This window comes from Mauremys mutica, chromosome 2 (genome assembly GCF_020497125.1).
Source record: "Mauremys mutica isolate MM-2020 ecotype Southern chromosome 2, ASM2049712v1, whole genome shotgun sequence".
Taxonomy (NCBI): domain Eukaryota; kingdom Metazoa; phylum Chordata; order Testudines; family Geoemydidae; genus Mauremys; species Mauremys mutica.
The window spans coordinates 196,231,501-196,257,638 of NC_059073.1; the positions used below are offsets into that span (position 1 = coordinate 196,231,501).

At 43.0% G+C, this 26,138-nt stretch overlaps 1 protein-coding gene and 1 long non-coding RNA gene across 2 annotated transcripts in view; both read right to left on the reverse strand.

Annotated features, from left to right (window-relative positions):
• CNTNAP2 (contactin associated protein 2) overlaps positions 1 to 26,138 on the reverse strand; it is a 1,334,251-nt gene that overhangs the window by 729,718 nt on the left and 578,395 nt on the right. The window lies entirely within an intron of this gene.
• LOC123363821 overlaps positions 24,549 to 26,138 on the reverse strand; it is a 35,402-nt gene continuing 33,812 nt past the window's right edge. Inside the window, exons 3-4 of the long non-coding RNA XR_006576906.1 lie at positions 24,984 to 25,120; positions 24,549 to 24,885 (exon numbers count right to left, since the gene is read on the reverse strand). This is a non-coding gene — a long non-coding RNA (uncharacterized LOC123363821). The remainder of the gene's footprint in view (positions 24,886 to 24,983; positions 25,121 to 26,138) is intronic.

Sequence of the window (26,138 nt, forward strand, 5' to 3'; positions counted from 1 at the left end):
AAACCTTCATCTAATTTCAAGTCTAAACTTCCTAGTGTCCAGGTTATATCCATTTGTTCTTGTGTCCACATTGGTACTAAGCTGAAATAATTCCTCTCCCTCCCTAATATTTATCCCCCTGATATATTTATAAAGAGCAATCATATCCCCCCTCAACCTTCTTTTGGTTAGGCTAAACAAGCCAAGCTCTTTCAGTCTCCTTTCATAAAACAGGTTTTCCATTTCTCGGAACATCTTAGTAGCCCTTCCCTGTACCTGTTCCAGTTTGAATTCATCCTTCTTAAACATGGGAGACCAGAACTGCACACAATATTCCAGATGAGGTCTCACCAGTGCCTTGTATGACTGTACTAACACCTCCTTATCTTTGCTGGAAATACCTCGCCTGATGCATCCTAAAACCGCATTAGCTTTTTTAACAGCCGTATCACATTGGCGGCTCATAGTCATCCTGTGATCAACCAATACTCTGAGGTCCTTCTCCTCCTCTGTTACATCAGTTGGAAGTATCCCCAATTTATAACTAAAATATGCCCAATTCGAAGCTGAAGAATGACCCTCCCCACCTCACCCTGGTGGCCCCCACCCCGAGTCCACTCACTGGCTGTGCCGGGCTTGGGCTGCTGCAGCAGCTCGGCAGGGAGGAGCCGCCTTCCGGAGGCACCGGAGAGCCAGAGCGTCCCGCTTGCGGCAGCTGCGAGCCCCAGCCATGGAGGAGCTGGCGTGGTGCAGGGGGGCAGCAGCACTGCTAGCATGGAGCAGCCACACCCACCCCGCCCCTCCTGCCCAGGCTGCGCCCTGGTGCCCCCCAGGGGGCTCCTACAGGCTGCAGTGGATGTATGCAGGCTCCAGCCACCATGCGCGCCCCTGCTCCCCCTCGTCTAGGGTTACCATATTTCAACAATCAAAAAAAGAGGTGAGAGCCCTACCCTAGCCCCGCCCCCATCCACTCCCTCCCAGTTCCCACCCCGACTGCCCCCATCAGAACTCCCAACCCCCACACCCCGCTCCTTGTCCCCTAACTGCCCCCTCCTGAAACTCCACCCCCACACACACCCTGACTGCCTCCCTAGGACCCTACCCCCCTACCTGTTCCAACTGCCCCAGCCCTTATCCACACCCCCACCCCCAGACAGACCCCCAGGACTCCCATGCCCCATCCAACCCTCCCCCTGCTCCCCGGGACTCCCCTTACCATGCCCATGCCGGTCAGACGCTGGCTCCACGTGGAGGCAAAACAAGCTGCTGGGCTGCTCCGCACACAGCCCCTCCCCCGCAGAGTGCTGAGGCAGCAGGAGGGGGGGAGCTGTGAGAGGGAAACTGAGGCAGTGGCTCACACTTTCAGGAGTGGCAGAACCCGAGTGCTGTGAGGGGGGAAGCCGGGGGGGTGTGCGCCTGCCTGGGCTGCAGCCCAGTGGCCCCCCCCCTCGGAGGGCTCCTGCAGCGGATGCATGCAGGCGGCGGTCCCTATGCACTCCCCAGCTCCCCTCTCGCCGTGCTTGGGTTCTGCAGCTCCCAGGAGTGTGAGCCACCACCCCTCCTCCCACAGCAGGCTCAGGGCTCCGCACCCTGGCAGCTCACACTCCTGGGAGCCACAGAACCCGAGCGCAGTGAGGCTGGGAGCCGGGGGGCACATCTGCCACCAGTCTGGGGTCCCAGCCGCTGGGCCTGCTCAGCCTCCTACCAGCCTGGGGTTCCGTTCACTCAGTGGCAGTGGGCTGACCAGGGCTGGCGGCCGGCACCCCGGCTGGCAGCCACGTGCCAGGCAAAATCAGCACACGTGCCACCTTTGGCACACCTGCCGTAGGTTGCTGACCTCTCATTTAGGGCAACTGTATTTCTCCTCATTGGTCCAGGAAAGGTACCAACTCTGAGGCTTCCAGCTCCCCAGCCATTGCCTTCATTGATAGAGACAGGTGTGTCTCTCTCTTCTAACGGGGGCACTTTCAGTTCCCTACCTTCACTGTGTTATTCCCAGCCCAGACAGGTCATCCCAGGACACTTGGCACTTGCTTTCTGTGTGGAGACTGAAAGCAGAGTGATTGTCAACAGGAATAAGGGACCACACATTTCTTTCTGTGCAAACCTACTTTATTCTTTGAGGTAACAAGCATTACAGAGAAAACATATTCAAAACAAAAACAAAAACAACAACAAAAAAAGAACCTACACCCATGCTGATAAGCTTATCAGAATTTCACCCCAACCCTAATGTGGATTCTGGCAGGATCAGTCCTTTGAATCCCCACCCAAGGGGTATCTTTGTGGATACAGACTAACACTGCTACCCCCTGATATTGATTTGTGGCTATAAGTTCATTACAGCTTCAGTTCATAACAAGGACCCAGTCTTATGGGTCTTTAGTGGTCCCAGTCCTTTCAACCCTACAGTAAGGATTGGAGCCTGCCATGGACCAGGGGTTTTGTATGTGTGCTGGAACAGGAAGAAGACATTAAAACCAGGCTATATATCCAAAAAAGTAACAAAATGATGGGACACACCAATGATCTTAGAGAACTTGGTTACTTCAGAGCAACTCTGTGTCTGTTGGTCCCTGGAAAAATCCAGTTTGAACTAGTAGATGTAGACCTCTCCAGGGAGTGGCTTCAAAGGGCTGATAACGGAGGAAGTAAATTAACATCCCCCTACCTACTGGGGAAGGTATATACAATGCCAATGACAACATGTGCACAATACAATAAACTGGAGTATTAGTAACAGGATGAAATTCAATAGTGAGAAGTGTAAGGTTATGCATTTAGGGATGACTAACAAGAATTTTAGTTATAAGCTAGGGACGCACCAGTTGGAAGTAACGGAGGAGGAGAAGGACCTGGGAGTCCTGGTTGATCGTAGGATGACTATGAGTAGGCAATGTGATGTGGCCGTTAAAAAAGCTAATGCGGTCTTGGGTTGCATTAGGCGGGGTATTTCTAGTAGGGATAAGGAAGTGCTAGTCCCGTTATATAAGGCGTTGGTGAGACCTCATTTGGAGTATTGTGTGCAGTTTTGGTCTCCCATGTTTAAGAAGGATGAGTTAAAACTGGAACGGGTACAAAGAAGGGCCACTAGAATGATCCGAGGAATGGAAGGCCTGTCGTATGACAGGAGACTTGAGGAGCTCGGTTTGTTTTCCTTAACCAAAAGAAGGATAAGGGGAGATATGATTGCACTCTTTAAATATATCAGAGGGATAAATACCAGGGAAGGAGAGGAATTATTTCAGCTCAGTGCTAATGTAGACACGAGGACAAACGGATATAAATTGTCAGTCAGGAAATTTAGGCTTGAAATTAGACGAAGGTTTCTAACCATCAGGGGAGTGCAATACTGGAACAGCCTACCGAGGGAAACAGTAGGGGCGAAGGACCTCCATGACTTTAAGATTAAGCTAGATAAGTTTATGGAGGAGATGGTATAATAGGATAACGGGCTTAGTCAATAGGTCAATTAAGTGCCAAACTGGTACTTAATTGGGTCAAATTGGGTCAATAATATGATATTCTTAACCTCTTTCAGAGGGTATGGCTGGAGAGTCTTGCCCGCATGCTCGGGGTTCAACTGACCGCCATATTTGGGGTCGGGAAGGAATTTTCCTCCAGGGCAGATTGGCAGTGTCCCTGGAGGTTTTTCGCCTTCCTCCGAAGCATGGGGCAGGGGTCGCTTGCTAAAAGAGTGGGTAGATCGGCTAATGTGGCCTGCATCTTGCAGGAGGTCAGACTAGATGATCATAATGGTCCCTTCTGATCTTGAATTCTATGATTCTATGTATTCCAAAAGGTATTAACCTTAACTCAATAAGGTTTAATTAATTCAATAAAGTTTACCTCAATTCCACAAGGTTTGTTCAGGACATAAACAGGATATTGTCAGTCTGTCACAACTGGTTCTGGAAACCTTTGTAGTTTTTGGGAGTCTTCAAGATCTAAACCTTTATGGGTAGTAAAAAATCCCTGATCTGAATACCCCACAAACTTTTGGTGTTCAGGGTTCGAATGTGAATTTTGCAATTTAAATTGGTGTTTATCGAACATATCTAGATGCACACAAACACACATGCTTGCTTTTATGTAAAATAATCAGTCATTAGTCTATTCTGCTTTTTCCTCCTAGACAGTATGCAGGCTTATCAATGAATGATGCTGTAAAGTAACAGTAATAGTATCCCAAATGAACTAAAAAGCCCCTATGAGTCTGAACATGATAACCTATACCATTTCACGCAGGACTTGCCATCATATCAGGGGGAACATTTCTTCCTTGAAGCCTAAGATGAATTTTTAACAAAAGCCCAGTTGAAGTTTCAATGGCTTAACCAATGACAGTTTGGCCTTTGTTTGATAAAAACTTAGAGCTTGATCCAGACTTCAGAAATATTACACTTTACTGTGGTGAATAATTGACTCCTTACCGTCAGGAATATTTATTGTACAAGTCAAAGCATTCAGGTGGGAAACTGTAATACAAAGGACTCAATACAATTATTTTTCTATATGTTGTTTCATACTATTAAATAACCAGATATATTATTTTGTAACTATAATTTAGTGTTTCATGCCACTTTGTTTATAAATGGGTCGAGAGCTTAGAAAAATGAATCCAACTTGCTAAACTTCCTGGCTTTAGAAGAGCCAAATTCCCTTTAAACTTCAACAGTCTTTGTCACACTAGTAATTAAATGTTGATGTATTACAGAATGTTAGTAATTACTGTTATTTGTTGAAGGTCAAGAATTCTCTCAGCATCACACAAAACTTGAAGTAGTCAGAGTCCTTGTATGTTTTAACTTTCATTCTGTTAAAAAAAAACCCCAACAATAGGAAAAGCATTTTTGCTTCACAGGCTTGTGACAGGCTTAGAACTTGGACCAAGTTCAGACACTCCTAGGCTAGCCTGGGTCCTTCATAATAATACATTTGGTTCTTCTTGTTTCTGTGTCCCAAGAATCTCCACAGTTTGTTCCAGTAAAAAGTATCCCTAAGCCAGAAAGAGAAACTTTCTCATGGTTTCCATAGAAATGTCATGCTTTGAGGAAAGCTATTCCTGCTGCATTAATGAGGTTGCTTATGATAAAGCTGTTTGAATCTTACATTAAGAAATGCCAGTGAATCTTGCATTTTGATAGAAAATCTGGAAGTTGAATCAAAAGAGATAAAAAATAAACAGAAGAATTTAATCTGGATGACAGAATTCTGAGGCATTTCTTTTTCCATCTGCAGCCATTTGAAATTACCACAAATCACTGTTGGCCCTGCTGAAAGCAAATTAAACACCCTGAACTATTATGCTGCTAAGTCAAGAGAATCTGGAAATCCTTGATGTGAATATTGGAGACAGATTCCTGACAGGCAAATTGCAGATTAGGGTTCAAACTCAACACCTTCCTGGGTCTGTTTTCAATTATAAAATGAAAGGCTAGGATAACAAATAATGTCACACATGGTCACTAGTTTTAAGAACAGTTCAAGGGCAGAGGACAAGAGGCACCCAGATATCTGCTAATGAATTGCAGCTGGCTTAAACAGTTCAAGTGTACCCCAGTTCTTTAATGTCATTAAAGGTACCTGGTAGGTGTCATGCAAGGAGTCAATGAAAAGCTCATGACTCACTGGTTATTAATATCACCACACAACGTAGGTGTAGGTACAACTGATGAAAAAAAGTTATGGACAAACATTTTAAGATTAATAAATTTCAGTTTGTCAGCAAACCAGGAGTTGACAAAGGAATGTCGTTTCCTCACCTCAGAGTCACTTCCAAAGTACTTTGAAAGACAATGAGAATGTATTTACATATCAGGTAAACATCAAACTAACAAGAGGAGGCAAACCTTACATTATCATGGCATGGGAGGAGATTGACAGTCACATATGTACTGTTTATTCAGTTGTACTGAAGCAGGCAGGAACTAAGTAATTTGCATTTTAGCAGACAAACTCAGCAGGGAACTTTCTTCACCAGGAGAATCCATGTCACCTTTTTCACAGCTTCAGTGAACTTATCTAGGGGTAACCCTTTGAATCCATTTCAAAGGTTCTCTGGGCTATAAAAAAGAAGGGCAAAGAAATCCCAAGTTATCTATATCTTTTACCTAAGATGACAAAAGGTACCAGTCCTTTGATTTTGGAGGAACAGATCCTGATGCAGAAGCTTGGTCACCCCTCTTGATGGAAATATGTGGTGAGGATTTTACCTTGAACCACATCTAGCTTGTTAAGTTTTAGGTACTGGGAAACATTTTATCTTTATTTCTCTTGTAACCATTTCTGACTCTAGTCCCTATACTTGTACTCACTTAAAATCTCTTTGGAATTAAATAAACTTGTTTAGTTTTTAATCTAAACTAATCCAATGCTGTGTCTAAATTAACTGGAGTTACCAGACAGTTCAAAGGAACAAACTGTTGGATGTTGACTCTTTAAAGGAGCAACAAACCTAAATATACCTCTGATTTTTCCAGCACAGGGCTTGACCTTTTAGAACACAAGTTTTTTGCGAGAAAAATCAGGGTTAGGGAGAGCATGGAGTCACCTTACCAGTTTTTAAACCCAGGCTGGTGGAGACCAGTGGAAGTCTGTGGTATTTCTGGTAGGCTCCTGAATCCAAAATGTTGGACCAAGGCTGCCCAATACAGAGACAAAATGCATGCTTGTTGCTGACTGTGTGCACCCCAGTCAGAAAGCTACAATACCAAAGCTTTAAGTTGCTTAAGGGTTATAGAGTAAGAGCTCACAACTCTTCACTGGTCTGGACTGCATGTGAGAACGTATCACCACAATAACAGCATGTGTGACAAGTTGCTTCACAATGCGACAGTACTGTAATTACTCGATTATACCACTTTTGTATCACACAGCAAAGGTGAGGGATGTTACAAAGCTCAAAATCCAAAGTTTTGCACCTGTATATCTAGAACCAAAAAAGGTAATGAGAGAAGCTGGGCCAATCACCTGTAATATGTCTGAGTGTTAAGAGTTTTGAATACAGTGTGAACATTGGGGATCACTGCAGGGGGGAAATATAAATAAAAACAGCATGCATGTATATTTACAGGGAGATGAAGGGGAATATAATATGCATACACTATGTTATTATTCTACATACCTAAGAATAGGTAGAAAGTGTGTTAAAATGATTCAGAAAGATCACACATATAGCTAAAATGACTATGGCAAGAATCATTCCTGAAGGATTGGGCAAGAAGGGCAGCCATTTGGAAATATTTGTTCATTGGTAAAATGACAACAAGACCGCTGACATTAAACACTGGGTAAAAAAAAAACCCCAAAACATACTGACATCACTGATGCTATTCACTTTAAATTCTGTGTTTTTACCAATGAATATATAAAGAGTAAATGGGAAGAGAGTGATGTGACTATGGGAGATTGGTTTGCATGGCAGGGGCATGATCCAACACATTCCGCAGTCAATGGGAGTCTTTCAATTTAATTGAATGGGCATTGGATCAGGACCTAGTTTTCCTTCTAGAGAACACTCAGAATACAAATCATAGGCAGTTTATGGTCTCAGTCTATTTCTTAGTGGACTTTTAGTCACATTACAAATCCACTACCATCATAACGTTAACGGTCATGAAAGAGATGTGAAATTTTTTCTGGGATAGCATTGCCTAGAAACAAACCTACAATTCTCTGTCAGGACACAGAGCTGTGACGTGCCACGAACATCTATAATGGTGACCCTCTAGGGCTATCCAATTGCAGCATGCCACAGAGCAAGCATTTCCAATTATACACCTTCAGCATTCCTATTCATGTTGTTCTAGATCTTGCTCTTTGGAAAATTGTGAGATTTTCAAGGGACACTAATGGACAGTGCTTACAAACACATTAAAATGAGTAATTAATACTAATAAAAATGCAAAACGATAATTCCAAAGCATAAAGTTTACCAAAATGAGGTATGTCCGTTCTTACCACAAATGGAAATGAAATAGTAAAAAGTTACGTGACACACATTGGTTTTATCAGCTGAACAGCTGCATTACTATAACAGTCTGGGGATAACCAAGATACAACTACTGATGCAAAGCAGACAGTTATTAACATAACACTTATTTAGTACTCAATTCTGTGATCCTTACACAGCCCAAAATTCCCACGGAGTTAATTTGTGACTCTAATTTGAAATCATCCATGAAAATCATATAGGCCCTAATCCAGTAGTACATACCCATTCAGCTGAGCACTTAAGCACATGCTCAAGCTCTACTGACTGCATCTAAACTTGAACACACCCTTGAGTGGTTTACTGAATAGGGATGGACTTTAGCATATCCTCAAATATTTTGTTGAACTGGGTGCATAAGGCTGATCCTGTGAAGCACTATGTAACATTTTCTAAAGTACCACAGGGTAAAGTTTTTAAAGGTGCCTCAGTGACCCTGTGCCAGACTAACTAAGGAACTTAGATGTGGCAACACTCAGCATCACCACGCCTAAAGGTTCTCAAGCTCCCTATTCAATGGAGTAGAGGGAGTTAGGGGACTCAGAGCTGTATGCACAAAAACCAGCATGCTAGGTTGCTCCCAGCCTAAACTAGCCAATGGGAGAAACTGATGAGGGGTATAGCCTAAGCCCTGCCCCTCTCATGGAGATAGGCACCTAAGTCTTGGATGAAGGGAGGTACCTCCCTTTTCTTGGGATTCATAGCTGGAAGCCCTCTCTTGGTGTTCGGCATGTACACTGGTTTTGAAAGGAATGGGGAAAAGAAGCTCACTCATAAATTATAGCCGAGTGGTTAGGGTATTTAGTAGGAGTATGAGAGATCCCAGTTCAAGTTGTCCCCCACCCCCATCTGAGGGGGGAACTGGATCCTGAGTCTCCTATATCTTGGATGAGTGCTCTAACCACCAGGACAGTCGTTCTCAGACTTGATCTCTCTCTTTGGCCCCATTACTCTTTACTTATTTATCTAAAGTGGAACAGCATCAATAGGAGAGATTGAGGGACCCCCTGACATTAGAATACCTATAGCTTAGTCGTTAGAGCACTCACTTCAGAGGTAGCAGATCCCTGTTCAAATCCCTTCTCTCTTCAGACTGAGAGGGTCTTGAACTGGTTGTCTCCCACACACAAGGAGAGAACCCTGTCCACCTGCTAAGAGTTAGGAGTAAGATCCTTCTTTTCCTACCCCCCCATCCCCTGCCATCTAGGGCATTTTGTATAAGCTCTCATGTACGGCCTGATCTGATATGCGGCCCCTTGACACGCCTACTGGATCAGGCCCTGCAGCCAAGTTAGGTGGAGGAATGCCTATCTTCCACAACTTCATGCGTCATACTGGGGCTTTGGCTTCTGGATGCCTAGAGTGGAGCACCCAGAAGTGGAAACATAGGTGCAAAGGGAACTTTTACTGTAAAAACATAGGTGCCAAGTTTAGGAGTCTACAGGACTCAGTGATAGCTAAGCGGGGATTTTGTGAATACCAGTGGGGCCTGATTCTGGGATTTAGGCGCCTAAAGTAGTAGTTATGCACCTCATCTAACTTCTTTTGTATCTCCAGCCCTAAACCAGCACTGACGAGCCTAAGTCCTACTGAAAGTCAATGACACCTAGGCTCCAAATCAGCCCATTGAAAGAGTGGATCAACAGCCCACAGGACAAACAACTCTTAAGACTTCTTAAGAGGAAGAAATACTGCCAACATCAGCAGAGTAGCATATGCTCGTCTAACCAAAATGTTGTAATATCATGGCTTTTTTATAAAATGTATAGAAAAACAGGATTGCAATTTGGATTATTCTGGAAAAGAAGCCAAAGAAACAAGGCTGGTTTTGTTTGTTCTGTGTTTGCTAGTATGCATGCATCCTGTGTGCTAACAGAAACTAATGTTCTGTAAAATCCAAATCCTCTGAACTTGTGACTCTCTCCCTCTTTCAATTTAATTCACATGCTATCCTGGAGTTCTAGTTAATAACGGACTTTCCGTAAAGAGAACATATAGAAAGTCTATATCACAGACAACCTTAAAATGAGAATTTGCAGCATGTAAAGAAACTTATACATTCAAAATTTAAACAAGAATGTGAGTTTTGAAGCAATAGCTCTCAAGACAAATGGTTTAATAAAAGAAAAAAAAAAGCCGTAGCTGTAACCAGACTCTTCCCCTTTGCAATGAAATATGATTAAATTCAACAATAGGTCAAAACTCTTTTTTTGGGCTCGGATAAGGGATGGGATTTTAAAATTTTATTATTCAAAGCACACATTTTTCCAGGAACTGAGCTCTGCAGCATAAGGATATACAGCCCATACATTATTAGGAGGAGACTTTCAGCTATTATCTACAATAACATGGGCCTTACCCCATGTTGTACTGAGCATCTTATTTCAGGGCGCTGGACACCTTGCATGAGTAGTTTTCAGCTTCGCATCCTGTAGCTCTGCCCAAAGCATCATTCTTAATTAGGTCACTGTCTTCTTCCATCAAGGCATGTGTGTAGCTATGTGTAGCAGGGTGGACCCTGCTCCTGCCCAGAGGGGCTTGAAAAGCTGCCTGCCAGGGCTTAAGAGGGGTGGCTCTGGAAGCTGGGCTGAGTAAGGAAGTGGCCACAGCTGGGGCCACGCCCCAAACTGAAGCCCTGGGGCTTATAAGAAGGCAGGGAAGCCAGAGCCCAGACAGTCTCTCTCTGCTTCCAGAGAGAGATGGGCCTGGCTGCTATGAGGCTGAGAAGGTACCTATGGTGAAGCAGGGCTGGGGAAGGGCTGAGGAGCTAGGGAAGCTCCAGCCTGGAAAGCCCCAGGCTGCGGCCTAGAAAAGGGCAAGAGGTACTAGGGGTTGCAGAGGCAGCCCAGGGGTAGGCCAAGGCAGCAGGTCCAAACCCCTTGGCCTGTGATGAATAGGCTGATACTGCAGTCTGCCCCAGAGTGTGGGGCTAGACCATGACTAGACAGTAGCCATTCTGAGGCGAAGCGGGGAAACCAGGGTGGGGGTTCCCCGGGGAGGGGGAAACCCAGTTAAAGGGGCACCGGGGTCCTGGGAGGGACATGGGGCCGATAAGAAAACAGGTGGATCACCGGCCAGCAGGGGGCGCTCCGGGCTGAAAAAGAGCTAATTCCCCAGAAAAACCAGCGGGAGGCGCCGCAGCGGTGAGTAGCCCGTTTACACTATGTGATGGGGTGTCCACTCCCCAAAAGGCCTGAACATGTTAAAAATGGCTAATTAACCTTAGAGGCTGCACCTGGAGGAGAGCCAAGGCCTTATAAAGTCTAACTTAAGAGAAAGCCCACCTAGGCAGGGGCAGGCTGGGGCTTTTCTAAAGCCACGAAGTTGAGAAGAGGAGGGGGCTATGAAATATGTCCTTAACTTGAAGATTATGGTACACTTAATAGCTTATGACAGACAGAATGAAATAACTATATTTAGAGTGCTAATGGGTTACCGTCACCTGAATAGCAATTTTTCAAAACAAGCACAAAGATGGGTTGCATGACTCATGCAAAGTCCAAGAAACAGCTGAACATCTGCTGTGGCAATGCAGGGGGAAATACATACAAAGAAAATCTTTATGAATAACTGAATCACCTCAAAGTGAAAGAATGTCATGTCGATGGACTAGGGTGAAAGCCAGGAAAGTGGGGTAGCATTAAACAAAAAGCAAAGTAATGGGTTTTTTTGTTTGTTTTTACGGATAGGCAGTAGCTGGGAGGATATAGGTTTTTGCTTATGCAAAAACCATGGTGAGTGGAGGTCACCACCTTACATGCCGAGACTGCTGCATTACAAAAAAGAAAAAAAGAAAAAGAAGGGACTGCAGAGAGCTCTGCAGTCACTCCCCAGAGAGAAAGGGACAAGGAGGAGTTCTAAGGGTGTAAGCCCCTGGGATCCTGCCCCAGAATAGTGAGTCTGGCAAGAAGATGAGAGGGGTGGAATAGTCACTGGAAGTGGAGGAAGCTTGGGCTGGTAAGCCCAGAGATGGGTCAGAAGACAGAGAAGGTAGGTAGGAAAGAGCATAGAGATACAGCAACAGGGTCTGAGATTGAGTAGACCATGGTTGCAAGGTACAGGGTCCCAGGATTTCCCTACCAGCCATTTAGAAAGTGGCACTGGACTTGGACTAGAACCAGAAGACTGCCTGACACAGCATACGGACTGATTGTCCAATGGGACTTTGACACCCTGGACGTAGAGAACTAAAATGTGACCTGGCTAGAAGGCCAAGTCATGAAGAGGGAGCACTCAGTCCCGGGGGGAGAGAGAGAGACAGACACACACACACACACACACACACACACACGCCATGTTGCAGGCAACCAGCAGAAAAGGGCATCAGGTCCAGCCACAAGGAGGTGACCCAGCAATGAACATACCCCATTACAAGATACTATTAGAATTAAGTGAGAAGTGTGTGTCAGGTTGTATGAAGAACTGACTCACAGGTAGCAATAAGACCATTGTTTTGGTTATGAAGACGACGACTTCATTTCCTGTGGCCCAATCCTTTAGTCCTTATGCAATCAAGTCAATGGGAGTTCTGCCTGATATGGGATCTGGCTCAGTCATTTAAAAACCTACAGTTCAGAGAGTTGCTTTAGAGTTATATTATCTTGCTCTCTGTATACACTAACTTCTGTGCTCTCAATTTTTCTCTGTCTTAATCTATTCTATGTGTCTTTTCTTCACATCCAATGTCAAGTTATGACAGAAACAATCATTTTTAAATTAATGGCAATTTTGCTTTCTCTACTGCTCTGATCAAGAAAATGGGATTGCTTCAGAATGTCAATTGCAACAACTTTTACATTTTTAGAGGCTACCTCCCCCGCTTTATAACAATTAGTGCACAGCTGAGAGAGGAAAAAATGTAAATTAGCTCAAGGAAAGGTTATGAGGCTTTTAATCTAGCAGTGTTTTTTGTGTTTGTTTTTTTAAGTGTTTACTGCAGATCAGAATAAACATTCTATATTCCAAAATTACAATTCCAAGTATTTATAATAAACATATGATAAATAAGATCTGAATACCTGAGAGACGACCTCCCCTCCCATATTATATTGCCACAATTATGATCAATGGATGGAGCTCCCTCCATTTAAATGAGAAGCTGTACAAGCAAGTTGTTCTTCATGAAGAACTTTGGCACTGGAATGTGCTTCTTCTCTGATGGAAGAGATAGATCTATTAACATTGCAACATGTTACAAAGTTCATCTACCTACCATACCATGGCACTTAGTTGTAAACTTTGAAAAGTTGGGCCAGTAACAAGAAAGCAAGCAAGCAAGCTGCAGTGTAGTTAAAATTTAACATGAATAGAATGGCATAAAAATCCTTGCAAATTATGCCCATCCTTCTCATTTTTGCCTGCCATCACTCTTAATGACATCAACAGGAAGTTGCGGAAAGTCTGAATTCGACTGCTCCCAGTGGATGAATGTTGGCGAGATGGCTGGAAAGATGGTTCCAGTGATTAATCTGTAGAGATGCTACAGGAAATCAGACCAATTCTAATATAATAAGAATCATCCCTGTTGTGAACTCAGTACAAGGAGATGCAGCTTTATAGTTTGTATGTGTGGCTGGCATGACTTGTAGAAATAAATGGGTCTCCTGCTCTAAAAAAAAAAAAAATAAATAAATAAAAAACCACTTTTCTCCTCTAATCTCTTTTACATTTCAAACAGGCATTAACATTATACTATCAATATGTTTAGGCTTTTATTCTAACAATATCTACTGGTTTTAGAAACCCATTCACATTCTAAATATCTGGAGAAACAAACACAACCCCATCAATATCGCTGAGAAATGAAAACAAAAAACTGCACATCAAGGTCGCATAAAGAAAATAATGCTGCATCCCCTCTGCCCCCATGTCACCTTGACTCTAGCAGTTATTAGTAATAAACATTTCCAGAACTATCCCAACATCTTTGATAATTCTGGTGCGTAAACACAGATGTTTGGGAATTAGATACTGTATTAATGAAGTTGCTCTTTTTAAACAGAAGCAGCCCTTGTTAATTTCATCTTTGCTCAAAACTCAGTGAAAGAAAGTAACATTTGCAAATAGACAATATTAGAAGCAGAAAATATTTTCACATTTCAAGGACAGCATTTCATTTAGAAAATGAAGAAACAAGAAAAATAAGTGCTTGTATTTCTAACATAATACAACTAAAATATCTTTTCCCAAAGTTAAGATTTCTTACATATCATACACAGCATACTCCTGATTTTCCAAATATCTATTATCTGGATAATGCAGAGGTTTGAATCCCTTCCCTGTTCCCCTTGAAGGGGACAAGGAAGGGATTTGGATAGTGCAGAGGTTCAAATAATAGAGCAGAGACCACTGGCCACCAGTGAGGGTGTTGATGGGAAGAAGAGCAAGAGGGGAGGGTATCAAGGTTCCTTACCCACTCTGAACTCTAGGGTACAGATGTGGGGACCTGCATGAGAACCTTTAAGCTTAACTACCAGCTTAGATCTGGTTTTGCTGTCACCACCCAAATTATTTATGAGTTATTTGGGAAACTGTCTACCTCCCCCCAGAATATTTTCCTCCCAAGTACTATAACCCTTCCTTGAGTAGCCTTGAGAGACTTCTCCACTAAGTTCCTGGTGAACACTGATCCAATCCCTTGGATCTTAAAACAAGGAGAAATTAACCATTCCCACCTCCTTTCCCCCACACCCCCTACCAATTCCTGGTGAGTCCAGATCCAACCTTCTTGGATCTTAAAACAAGGAAAAATCAATCAGGTTCTTAAAGAGAAGGCTTTTAAAGAAAGAAAGGTAAAAATCATCTTTATAAAATCAGGATGGAAAATAACTTTACAGGGTAATCAGATTCAAAGAGCCCAGAGGAACCCCCTCTAGCCTTAGGTTCAAAGTTACAGCAAACAGAGGTAAACCCTTTAGCAAAAGGAACATTTACAAATTGAGAAAACAAAGATAAAACTAACATGCCTTGCCTGGCTGTTACTTACAAGTTTGAAATATGAGACACTGGTTCAGAAAGATTTGGAAAGCATGGATTGATGTCTGGTCCCTCTTAGTCCCAAGAGCGAACAACCCCCAAAACAAAGAGCACACAAACAAAAGCCTTCCCCCCACCACCAAGATTTGAAAGTATCTTGTCCCCTTATTGGTCCTTTGGGTCAGGTGTCAGCCAGGTTACCTGAGCTTCTTAACCCTTTACAGGTCAAAGGATTTTGGTGTCTCTGGCCAGGAGGGATTTTATAGTATTGTACACAGGAGGGCGGTCACCCTTCCCTTTATAGTTATAACAAAGGGAGACTGAATTTGTTTAAACAAAGAGACCTACTGATATAATTCAAGAACCGTGTTAAGATCTTGCCTGGTAAACAAGAGAAGTGTGGGACCAGATATCAATGAACCAAAATCAGTGTATTAGAAATCAGGCCTAATTTGGTGGAGAAAATAATGAGGGTATGGGCTATTCTGCCCTTCACTCCCTTTTGGGGATCCTCAGAGATTTTGGGGGGCAAAAATTAGAAGAGGCTACCATGATAATGAAAGGGGAAGGAGTGAACTCCACCATCACAGTGGCCACCCCCACCGGTTCCTGTTGGTCTACTTTAACACTGCTGGGCCTTCATTGTCCTGGTCCTAAGAAATATATTGACAGACCAGGCCAGAGAGAAGGACCCAGATGACATCACTACCTCCACTGGTTTCAACTAAATCCCAGCCACCACTAGACAGTCCTCTTCCTTCATTCTCTTTCTTTTTTCCTTCTGCCTACTTCCCAACAGTCCTCGAGTTTGTAGGACTGTCCCACTTTGACCTTCAATACTGCCTGTCCAGGGTTGAAGTAGAACATTCCTGCAGAGCGGGAGCCAGCAGAAGCAATGTCTCTCAGGCAGCAGAAGCAAGGTGGCACTCAGCACACAAGGGGAAGCCCCAGGGGTTGGAGTGTCTGAGCCTGGAGTTCTTGTCCCTACACCCCCCCACACACACACACCCTGCGCCCCTCACATGCTCCGAACAATGGGCTGATGGCAGCAGCACTGCAGAAGTGGAGGAAGTCAAGCAACTGGAGCCAATGAGTGGAGTCTTCAGGTGAAGACCATGGCCTGTCTGTGGGGAGAGAGAGGCTGACTGGGCTGCAGGAGGGCCAGGGCAGGGATGAGGAGGAAAATGGAGGGGAAGGGGAGAGACAGGGGGCCCCAGAGGCAAGTCCAGGCTGGGGAGGGGAAATCAGAGCTTTGTCTCCCCAGTAACCAATCCCCTCTCTCTTCCCTGAGTACTGACTGCTTCCCATGCCCCCCTCTAGGCATGGCACTCTCACTCATCCTGCTGTGTACCTGCAGCTCTGGTACTCAAATTTGGCCACACTATCTGTTCTCTATAGTCAGCGTGATGGATTGTCACCTTTAACATCTTTATGGGTTTTTTTGCTTCTGGAGCCCTCTTAGGTAGCAGGAAGAATATATTTGCTTCTCTTAAAGGTTATAAAGAGATTGGAACATTCTGTAACACATTCCTAAATTTCTGGGCATACTAGCACCCATAAAGTTCCTGATGATCCCAAGCATCAGAAGTTGCCTAGATTTTTTTTTTTTACTTCAGTTCAGTACAATAGGAACTTTTTTCTTCATGCTTTGCTAATTATGGTTTGCAGATTTATACACAGCCCAAGAGTCTCAGAAAAGAGCCAAGATACAATAGCAGAAACAGCATTTTTAGTGAGGTCTCACATGACGAGGATACTATTTTTATAAATATGCACAGCATTTTATACTATAGTATGACGTTTTATCACGAAGAAACGAGAATGATAAATTGTCACAATAAATGAATGGACATTTTGTGATGCATCATCATCCTTTTTTTAAAAATGTGGCTTGCTTGGTAATTTGTAGCAATTATTCCTTTGCATTGCTTCTCCCAGACTTTAGAATCATAGGACTAGAAGGGACCTTGAGAGGTCATCTAGTCCAGTCCCCTGCACTCATGGCAGGAGTAAGTATTCTCTAGACCAGGGGTCGGCAACCTTTCAGAAGTGGTGTGCCGAGTCTTCATTTATTCACTCTAATTTAAGGTTTCACATGTTGGTAATACATTTTAACGTTTTTAGAAGGTCTCTTTCTATAAGTCTATATTATATAACTAAACTATTGTTGTATGTAAAGTAAACAAGGTTTTCAAAATGTTTAAGTAGCATCATTTAAAATTAAATTAAAATGCTGATCTTACGCTGCCAGCCTGCTCAACTCGCTGCCAGCCTGGGGTTCTGTTCACCTAGGCCGGCAGCAGTCTGAGCAGGGCCTGCGGCCAGGACCCCAGACTTGGGGGAGGGGGGCTTTAAAGGTGTCAGGGCAGAGGGCTGGGGTGTGTGGGGGGTGTATGGCAGAAGGCTGAGTGTGGGGGGGTTCAGGCAGAGGGATGGGGGCTGTGGGGGTGCAGGGCAGAGGGATAGGGCTGTGGGGGTGCAGGGCAGAAGGCTGGGTGTGTGTTGGGGTGTGGGGGGTTCAGGGCAGAGGGCTGGGGGTGTGAGGGTGTAAGGCAGAAGGCTGGGTATGGGGAGGTGTTCAAGGGTCAGGGCAGAGGGCTGGGGGTATGGGGAGTGCAGGGCAGAAGGCTGAGTGTGTTGGGGGTCAAGGCACAGAGTTGGGGCTGTGGGGGTGCAGGGCAGAGGGCTGGGGTGCTCGGCTCATGGGGGTGCAGGGCAGGGGGCTGGAAGGGATATGCCCTGTTCCACCCCCTTCCCAAGGCTCTGTCCCTACCTCTCTCTGCGTCCTCTATGGAGCTGAGTGCAGGCTGCTGCTCTTCCCCCTCCCCAGGGCCATCAGCTGATTGGTGCAGGGAAGGAGAGGGGGAGGGGCAGAAAAGCACCACACCAGGGGAAGAAGCGGGGAAGGAGGGAAGCTTGGCTGCTGCAGGACCAAGCTTCTGACTTCTGCCCCCACAGGGGAGAGCGGTGGGCGGAGGGGCTGGGGGCCACGACCACAGCAGGCAGTGGCGTGCCATTCAAAATCAGCTTGCATGCCATGTTTGGCATGTGTGCCATAGGTTGCCGACCCCTGCTCTAGACCATCCCTGACAGGTGTTTGTATAACCTGCTCCTAAAAATCTCCAATGATGATGAAGATTCCACAACCTCCCTAGGCAATTTATTCCAGTGCTTAACCACCCTGACAGTTAGGAAGTTTTTCTTAATGTTCAACTTAAACCTCTCTTGCTGCAATTTAAGCCCATTGCTTCTTGTCCTATCCTCAAAGGATAAGAAAAACATTTTTTCCACCTCCTCCCTGTAACAGCCTTGAAAACTGTTAAGATGTCCCCTCACAGTCTTCTATTTTCCAGAATAAACAAACCCAATTTTTTCAATCTTCCCTCATAGGTCATGTTTTCTAGACTTTTAATCATTTTTGTTGCTCTTCTCTGGACTTTCTCCACTTTGTCCACATCCTTCCTGAAATGTGGCACCCAGAACTGGACACAATACTCCAGTTGAGGCCTAATCAGTGTGGAGTAGAGCGGAAGAATTACTTTTCATGTCTTGCTTACAACACTCCTGCTATTACATCCTAGAATGATGTTTGCCTTTTTTTTTTTTTTTTTGCTGCAACAGAGTTACACTGTTGACTCATATTTATCTTGTGATCCACTATGGCCCCCAGATCCCTTTCCACAGTACTCCTTCCTAGGCAGTCATTTCCCATTTTGTATGTGTCCACCAACTGTTCCTTCCTAAGTGGAGTACTTTGCATTTGTACTTTGGTGAGATTTGGCTATATATTGAATGCATTTATAGAATAACAAAAACATTCAAAACAAGTATAATGGACTCTCTAGCAACATATTTCACTCAATAGCCAGCAGCTACCAAGGAGGGTATTTGGAAGTGTTTTCTTGGACACTTACCGGCTTACTAGATAATTAGCCAGATTCTGAGCTCAATTTCACCAATATAAAAACCGGGTAAATTCACTTAAGTGAATGGAATGGTTTTATTCCAGCGTAACATAATGTAGCTCAATGTATTTTATAGCCTTTGCCAGTTAAGGGGTCATTTAACATTTTCATTGGTAAACAGATTGTTTTCTTTCTTTGCCTTATTCTTTATGCTGGAAACTTGCATTATGCTCAGAGCTGCATCTTTCTCATTCACTTTCTCTGGAGTACTTTTGCCCACTTGATAAAATTATTCAAAATGTTTGACTGTCCTTTGAAGGCAATCAATATTTCTGCATTTATTGCAGCCAATGTTATTGTTGGATGCCACTGAAACATTGTACAACACATTTGCAATAAAATTTAGTTTTTATTTTTAATAGGGATGGAAAGGAAAGGGAGATTTTTTTTCCAGCTTAGCTAGGTATTATGTTAAAACTCCCCATAAACAAAAGTTACTGGAGTGATTTATTTATTTCATCTGTTTTTAGCCATTTGAAATGTGGGGAGGAATACTTCTGTCTAATAAGATTCTGGATTACCCAGCCAAGATTGCATATATTGACCACAAAGACAGCTAAAAACAATATTCTTAAGACCCCAATGCTGGTACCAGTTTGCCAGGTCTCAGAGTGTCTGATAAGACTATGTGCTGGGCCTGTGCTTCTCCAACAGCAAGGTTGCAAGTAAGAGTCAACACCAAAGACAGAAGCTGCATTTTCTATATTTGCTGTTCTTTTCTCTCGCCTGTTTGCGTGTTTGTGTCTTGTTTTGTCTTAAAGGAAGCAGGATCAGACTAACAGCAGCAACAATAACAGCTCCTGCTCATCTCAACAATTTTTTTCTCTTTTCTCCCCAAAAAGGCTCTTATTACTACATAAGGCTATGTCTACACTTATATACCACTTATACTGGTATAACTTATGTCACTCAGGAGTGTGAATAAGGCACATCCCTAAGCGACAGTTACACCAACCTAAGCACTAGCGTGGACAATGCTATGTTGGCAGGGAGAGTTTCTCCTGCTGACATAATTCGTCCACCCCAACGAGCGGTGGTATCTAAGTCAACAGGAGAACTCTCTCCTGTCAGCTTAGACCATCTGCACTGGAGAGCTTGCAGCTGTGCTGCAGTAAGCTCTCTAGTGTAGACATAACTAAGACGGTCAAACAAGAGGGGGGGGGTTCTTTTAAGGACTCTTTACAGCTAAAGAAAAGGGAACAAGGGATGTTAAAATGAAAGCCTTACTTAATGCTTTACATTCCAAATGTTTTAACTGTTTTTCCTTCTTTTTCTGTATCTTTAACAAAAGGTTAAAAGGCTTTTTATTGGTGTGTTTGCCATGGTATTAAGCAGGCTGAGGTCTCCGTATACCAAACCCTGAACTTTGTTTAAAACTGTTTAATGTTGGACAGTTTCAGGGTCATGTAACACCTTGAATCTTTGGACGTATAATCCAGCTAAATTAACACAAACAAATGGTACCAGCATTGCTTTATTGATGCTTTGTGATGGAAAGCATGAGTTAATATTTCCACCCAAGTCTAATCATGGACCATAATAGGGCTGCTTGTAAGAGCAAGGAGAGTACATGTGGCCCTTTGTGACTACTGGAAATTAGTCACAAACCAGAAATACTGTGTGCAGCATATATGTGCACTTGATATTAGGAAGGAATTACCTACATTACTAAGTCAAGCAACAGCATTGACAACTTCAGAGCCAGGTAGGAACCCTGACCTGATTATTAGAAGAAAGAAAATGTTTCCAGGACAACAAAGGTGAAACAATAGATGGAAATACAAATATAGATCTCCACCAAGCAGCCTTCGTGTTTCCAGATGATAGCAGCGGCTGAAATAATAACGGATTCCTAAAGACAGTTTGAAATATCCATAGCCTATCTTTACTTCCTTTTAAAAACGTGTAAATAAGCAAGCAGCTGTTAGCTCCATAAACACAGCATCAAAGCTTTGCTGTTGGCCAAATGTATGCCAGTTGGGATCGATACAAAGCTGTGGGCTAAATTATTTAACTTGAGAAGACTGCAGCAACACTCATCCATGTGCTGAAGGTAATGGCAATCCGATGGAGCTCTAATGCTATGCAGGAATCTGGTTCTCTGAAAACAATCACAACTCATATGCACTCTAAACCAACCAGCACAAATAAAACCCGAAAGCAACCCCTATACCTAATCAAAAAAAAGACTGAGTATTTAACTTCCACAGTGATGTTTACAGTTAAAAAAATTATAAATGAAACAGAGCAATTCTGATAACAATACATTTTACATGACAAGAAACGTTTGGAGCCAGATCCTGAGAGGTGCTGAGCATCTGTCAATTGCCTCCAAATTCGGCTGCAGCCAATGAGAGTTTCAGGTGCTCAACACCTCTCAGCATGCGGCACATTAATCTCCTGAATATCACCATCATCTTATTTATTTTAATCTCATTACTGCTTAGAGGTCCCAACTGTGATCAGAGCTATATTTATATATATTAGATAATATGCATCCTGAAGAACTTAGAATTTGAAAAGGACAGACAGAGTGGGAGAAAAGTAGTATGTTCATCCCCATTTTACAGATGGGGAACTGAGACATAGATTAAATGATTTGCCCAAGATCCTGCAGGAAGCCTGTGGAAAAGCCATGAATTGAACGTAAGCCTTTTGAGTTTCACATCAGTGCCTTAGTCATAAGACCATCTTTCTCCAATACATAATCCCATCTAAATTTTATGGAACCTATTTCACTATGAAGATGCTATAATACACACATATAATAGTAACTTCCATTGACAATTTCAAAGCACTTCACAAACATTAATGAATTTAGCTTCACAAAACCTTTGAGAGGCAGGTAAAGATACTCATGTCTAACATCTGTACATTTTCCCCAGAAATAGTTATACTTTTATATGCAACTGCTAGCTTGATGCACTTGAGCTAACTGCTGGAGGCAGCATGTTCTGTGCTAAGGGCTCCTGATTGTGGAATATGCAAGTGAGTCTCAGTTTGACGACTGTGAGGCAATCCTGTGAAGCTCATCTTGTTTAGCCAGGCTACCTAAGGTACTCCCATTTCCATAGTAACTGAGCACTTGTCGGATGGAGAACTGAGACACAGGGCATATGTCTACATAGCAAAGAAAAACCTATGGCTGGCCCGTGCTAGCTGACTTGGGCTTGCAGGGATCAGGCTGCAGGGCTGTTTCATCTCTGTATAGACTTCTGGGATAAGGCTGGAGGTTGAGCGCTGGAAACCTCTCCCCTTGCAGGGCCCTACAACCCAGGCATGCATGGGCCAGCCACGGGTTTTTCTTTGCTGTGTAGCTATACCCATAGAGACTATGGTCCGTGCAAGGTAAACACAGTAAGTCTGATGCAGCAGAAAATTCAACTTAGGTTTCCTGAATCCCAGGCTAACACTCTTACCACTGCACTACCCTTTGACCCCCCTCTGTATTCAGGAAGCGGAGTGATATATATGATGTACTCAGTAGACTCAAATCTATTATGTTAATGTTGTACCTATATCTTTATTTTATATGGGTCACATTTTTAAAGAGGAAAACATGAATAAATACATTTAAAAGTTAAATAAAATGCAAGTTTCAGTAAATCTTTGGCCTTTTGCCCTCCCCTTTTAATGATCTCAGAGATACTAATTCTGAACAGTTACCTATTTCAATGCCTAAGTGGACAGCAGGAATCTACCACCTACAATATGCTTCCGTTAATGTTTTTATACATAACACAACACACTAAAATTTCCTCACATCAGACCCTTGAAAACTCTAAGGGAAGTGGTAAAAGACCAGTTTTTGGAGTCACTGAAAACTGAATCTAACAGAACACTGAAGAATATATTGTAGGGACCAATGCAGCTATGATAGAGAGATCAACTCTAGTGTGACCTAACAGACCTTTCACAGCTATAATTTGTGTGATTCTTTTAAAATGTATCCCTTTTAATGTTAACAGTAATGTACTCGCATATTCCTCTTGTGCACCCATGCTTTTTCCTTCAGAATCCACCCCCGCCCCCCGCAAACTCTGATTCCTAACAGAAGGCACCCGAAATATTGTTTTGCAAATTCAGTAAAACAGAATCTGCTACAAGCTGTCACTGAGCTGTTCACTGGGGTGACCTACCTTTCACAAGCATTTGCTTCTGGATTTTTTTTTTTTAAATAAGTTACTTGTAGACACTTTCCCAAGAGCACTTTCCTTTGCAACTTCCTAGTTCCTACTAACTCTTCCAAGCACAGATTTGCTCTTTTTTAGAAACTTTTTCCCTAGCATGCCCTTCTGTAGTCTGATCCCAGAAATTTGACAGATTCTAGCAGCTGCAGTCCCACACTGGTCATTTTGCAACTACTTGTTATATAGCTCCTTTCAACCACTGAGTATTCTTCAGGGCCGGCTCCAGGGTTTTTGCCGCCCCAAACAAAAAACAAACAGAACAAAAAAAACCCCTGTGATCGCAATCAGCTCTACCGCCGCTGCTTCAGTCTTCGGTGGCAATTCAGCGGCTGGTTCTTCGCTCCCAGAGGGACCTGCCACTGAATTGCCGTTGAAGAGCCGGATGTGCCACCACTCTCCGTTGGCCACCAAGCATCTGTTTGCTGGGCTGGTGCCTGGAGCCGGCCCTGGTATTCTTAATACCTGCTAGGTTTTCTCATCCTTATTCCTGAGGAGAGAATATATTGTCACAAGTAGGACCAGGACTTTGAAGCACCTCTGGATGATAGCGTGTGTGAAATCAAACGTGATGTGTTTCTGGTGGCCTTTCCTCCATGAAAGAAAAGACAAGATAAACAGCATGCTAGACAAGTAGTTTTCCTATAACCTTCAGTTTCATCCCCAGGTAAAATGAGTTACAGCAGTTTGAGAGGTGATTAAATCAGAGATTGCAGTGGATAGGTCTTGATTTAAAAGGAAGCCGCTTGGCTAGCCAAAATGCAGAGGACAATGCTACTTGATCTCCACACACACACACACACACACAGCATACTGTAGATGGTGCTATTTCAGCAGTAGGTATATCTCAGAATCCTACAGAGCTGGGCCTTTGAAATGTGCTGGAACCTTCAAGACATATTTTTTCTGATTTCTTTAAAATTCACGTTCAAGTTAGTTGCATGGCATATGATCAATAATTTTCTTAGAACAACACTTGTGCATGTTTCCATTTGACCCAGTATTTAAAGAGAAGAGTGGCTTTGCTGTTCCATCGTAAAAGCTTTTCTGCATCTGCTTAAACAGCCTATAAGCTTTATAACAGAGTAACTGTTGCTTGGCAATCTTGTTTCAGGCATCTACCCACTAGCAATAGGGCTGGCGATTACACATTGGCTATATTTGCACAGACATACACCTTGGGAAGCCAAATTGATTTCTTGAGAAAAATCAGGGAGTTAAAAGAGGCTATTTTTGGACAATCCAAACAGTTTATTCGGTACCCAGTTTGATCATATGTACTTTGGATGGAAGGCTACATCTTGAAAGCACCAATAATTTACAAGATTTAATTTTACACTAGCATATTCTGGACTATTTTCTGAAAATACATGACTGGAAATCCCATATTTTGCAAACATGAATTTCATATGATGGACTGTTTCACAAGACTCGACGACTCAACTCAAAAGTAACCTTAAGTGGAAGGCAGCTAGCATTAGAATCAATCTTCAAAGTAAGAGAGGTCATTCCATTAATTTTGTCAAGGTCTTCTGGGTATATGCTGAGGATGCAAAAGTTTTTTAAACTGTTGTTAATCATGTCAAATGTATTGATCACATTTCAAAACCATATCACCAATCTGTGTTGGGGGTTCATTCATTTTTGTAAATGATATCTCTGACTCCCTTATGGATAATTCCATACTGTGATGTCTGTCATGAATGTGACAGCACCACTGTGGTTATGCTTCTTGGAAGTCCCCCACTTCCCCTGTAAGAGTTAGACATTCAAACATCTGTTAACTCTGTGGAAAAAAAAAAAAAACAATTAACTAAGGATGATATTTCTATGGATATTTCTGGCCACCCCTGGAGTATTATCCTTTCGAATACTTATACCTACACAGAGCTTGAAGGTTCTTGTATCAACTGTTGTATTTTATCAGCAGAATGTTTTCAGTAAACATGTGGACTCATGCCTCTATATAATCACATTCCAAGTTACTCATCTGTTTTGCAAATGCTCCCCAGATAGTGCCTCTGCAACAAGTAAAGACATGGCCAACAGATGGCTTATGTTTAACTGGTACTATTGTAATCTTAATAGCAATCTTCATTCTCTGAATAAATGCTCTACTCAAGACTTTTTAACAATGGTTTCTATAGGTTAGTGAGTTTCAATTTCAATATATTTGTCAAAAATATAATGGGGCAGGAGGAAGGCAGAGAAATTGCACAAATTCTATAGGAAGTGACTTCTATTTTATTTGAGCTAAGATTCTTTCAGGTACAGTCTCCTCTCCAGAAGCAAACAGTAGCCTGTGAAAAAGCAGTACTTAACATTCCTTTCAAAGTATCAGTCAACTGTTTTATTTTGATTAAAATAACGTAAAATGGTATATTTAGTTAATAGTTCTTATAGCTTATCTCCTGTTTGAGTATCTTGCGTTCAGGGTGTGAAAAATTTACTAGATACCTTCTAGGCAGCCAGACTAGACCTAGCAGTCAGATATTTAAGAAACAAAAACAAAAAAGAACCACACACACACACACACAGCCGGTAAGAGAACACACTACAACCTGGAGAGACACACCAACTTCACTTCCAAGTTGCTGCTCACAATGTGTTGGGTTTCCTACTAGGAACCATGACTTCTTTTGTAGGGTTCTGTCTTTTGTGTCAGCATTTGGTTTCTCAAAATGCAAACATCCCACTCCTCCGCCTCTAGCTGCTGTAAGAGAAAAGGAGTTTCCTCTCTTCCCCCACACCTGTAACACAGAATTTTCTGAAGCTTGGAAGGTGATTTCACAATTACCTTTCACTCAGTTTCCTTCCCTCTGCTCCTTTACCTCTAGCTGGACTCATCATTACTCCACTGATGCCCTTCTCATTTTTTGGGTCCTCTTTCCCCCAAAATACAAGCCTCTGCCTTTCTGCTGCTGCTTGCAATATCCCAAGCTACAACAGCAGAGTGAAATTTACTTGATTTTTGTTAGTTTCATGGTTACCCACAGGAGTTATGAATAACAGCTGTGAAACTATTATTATTTATATATT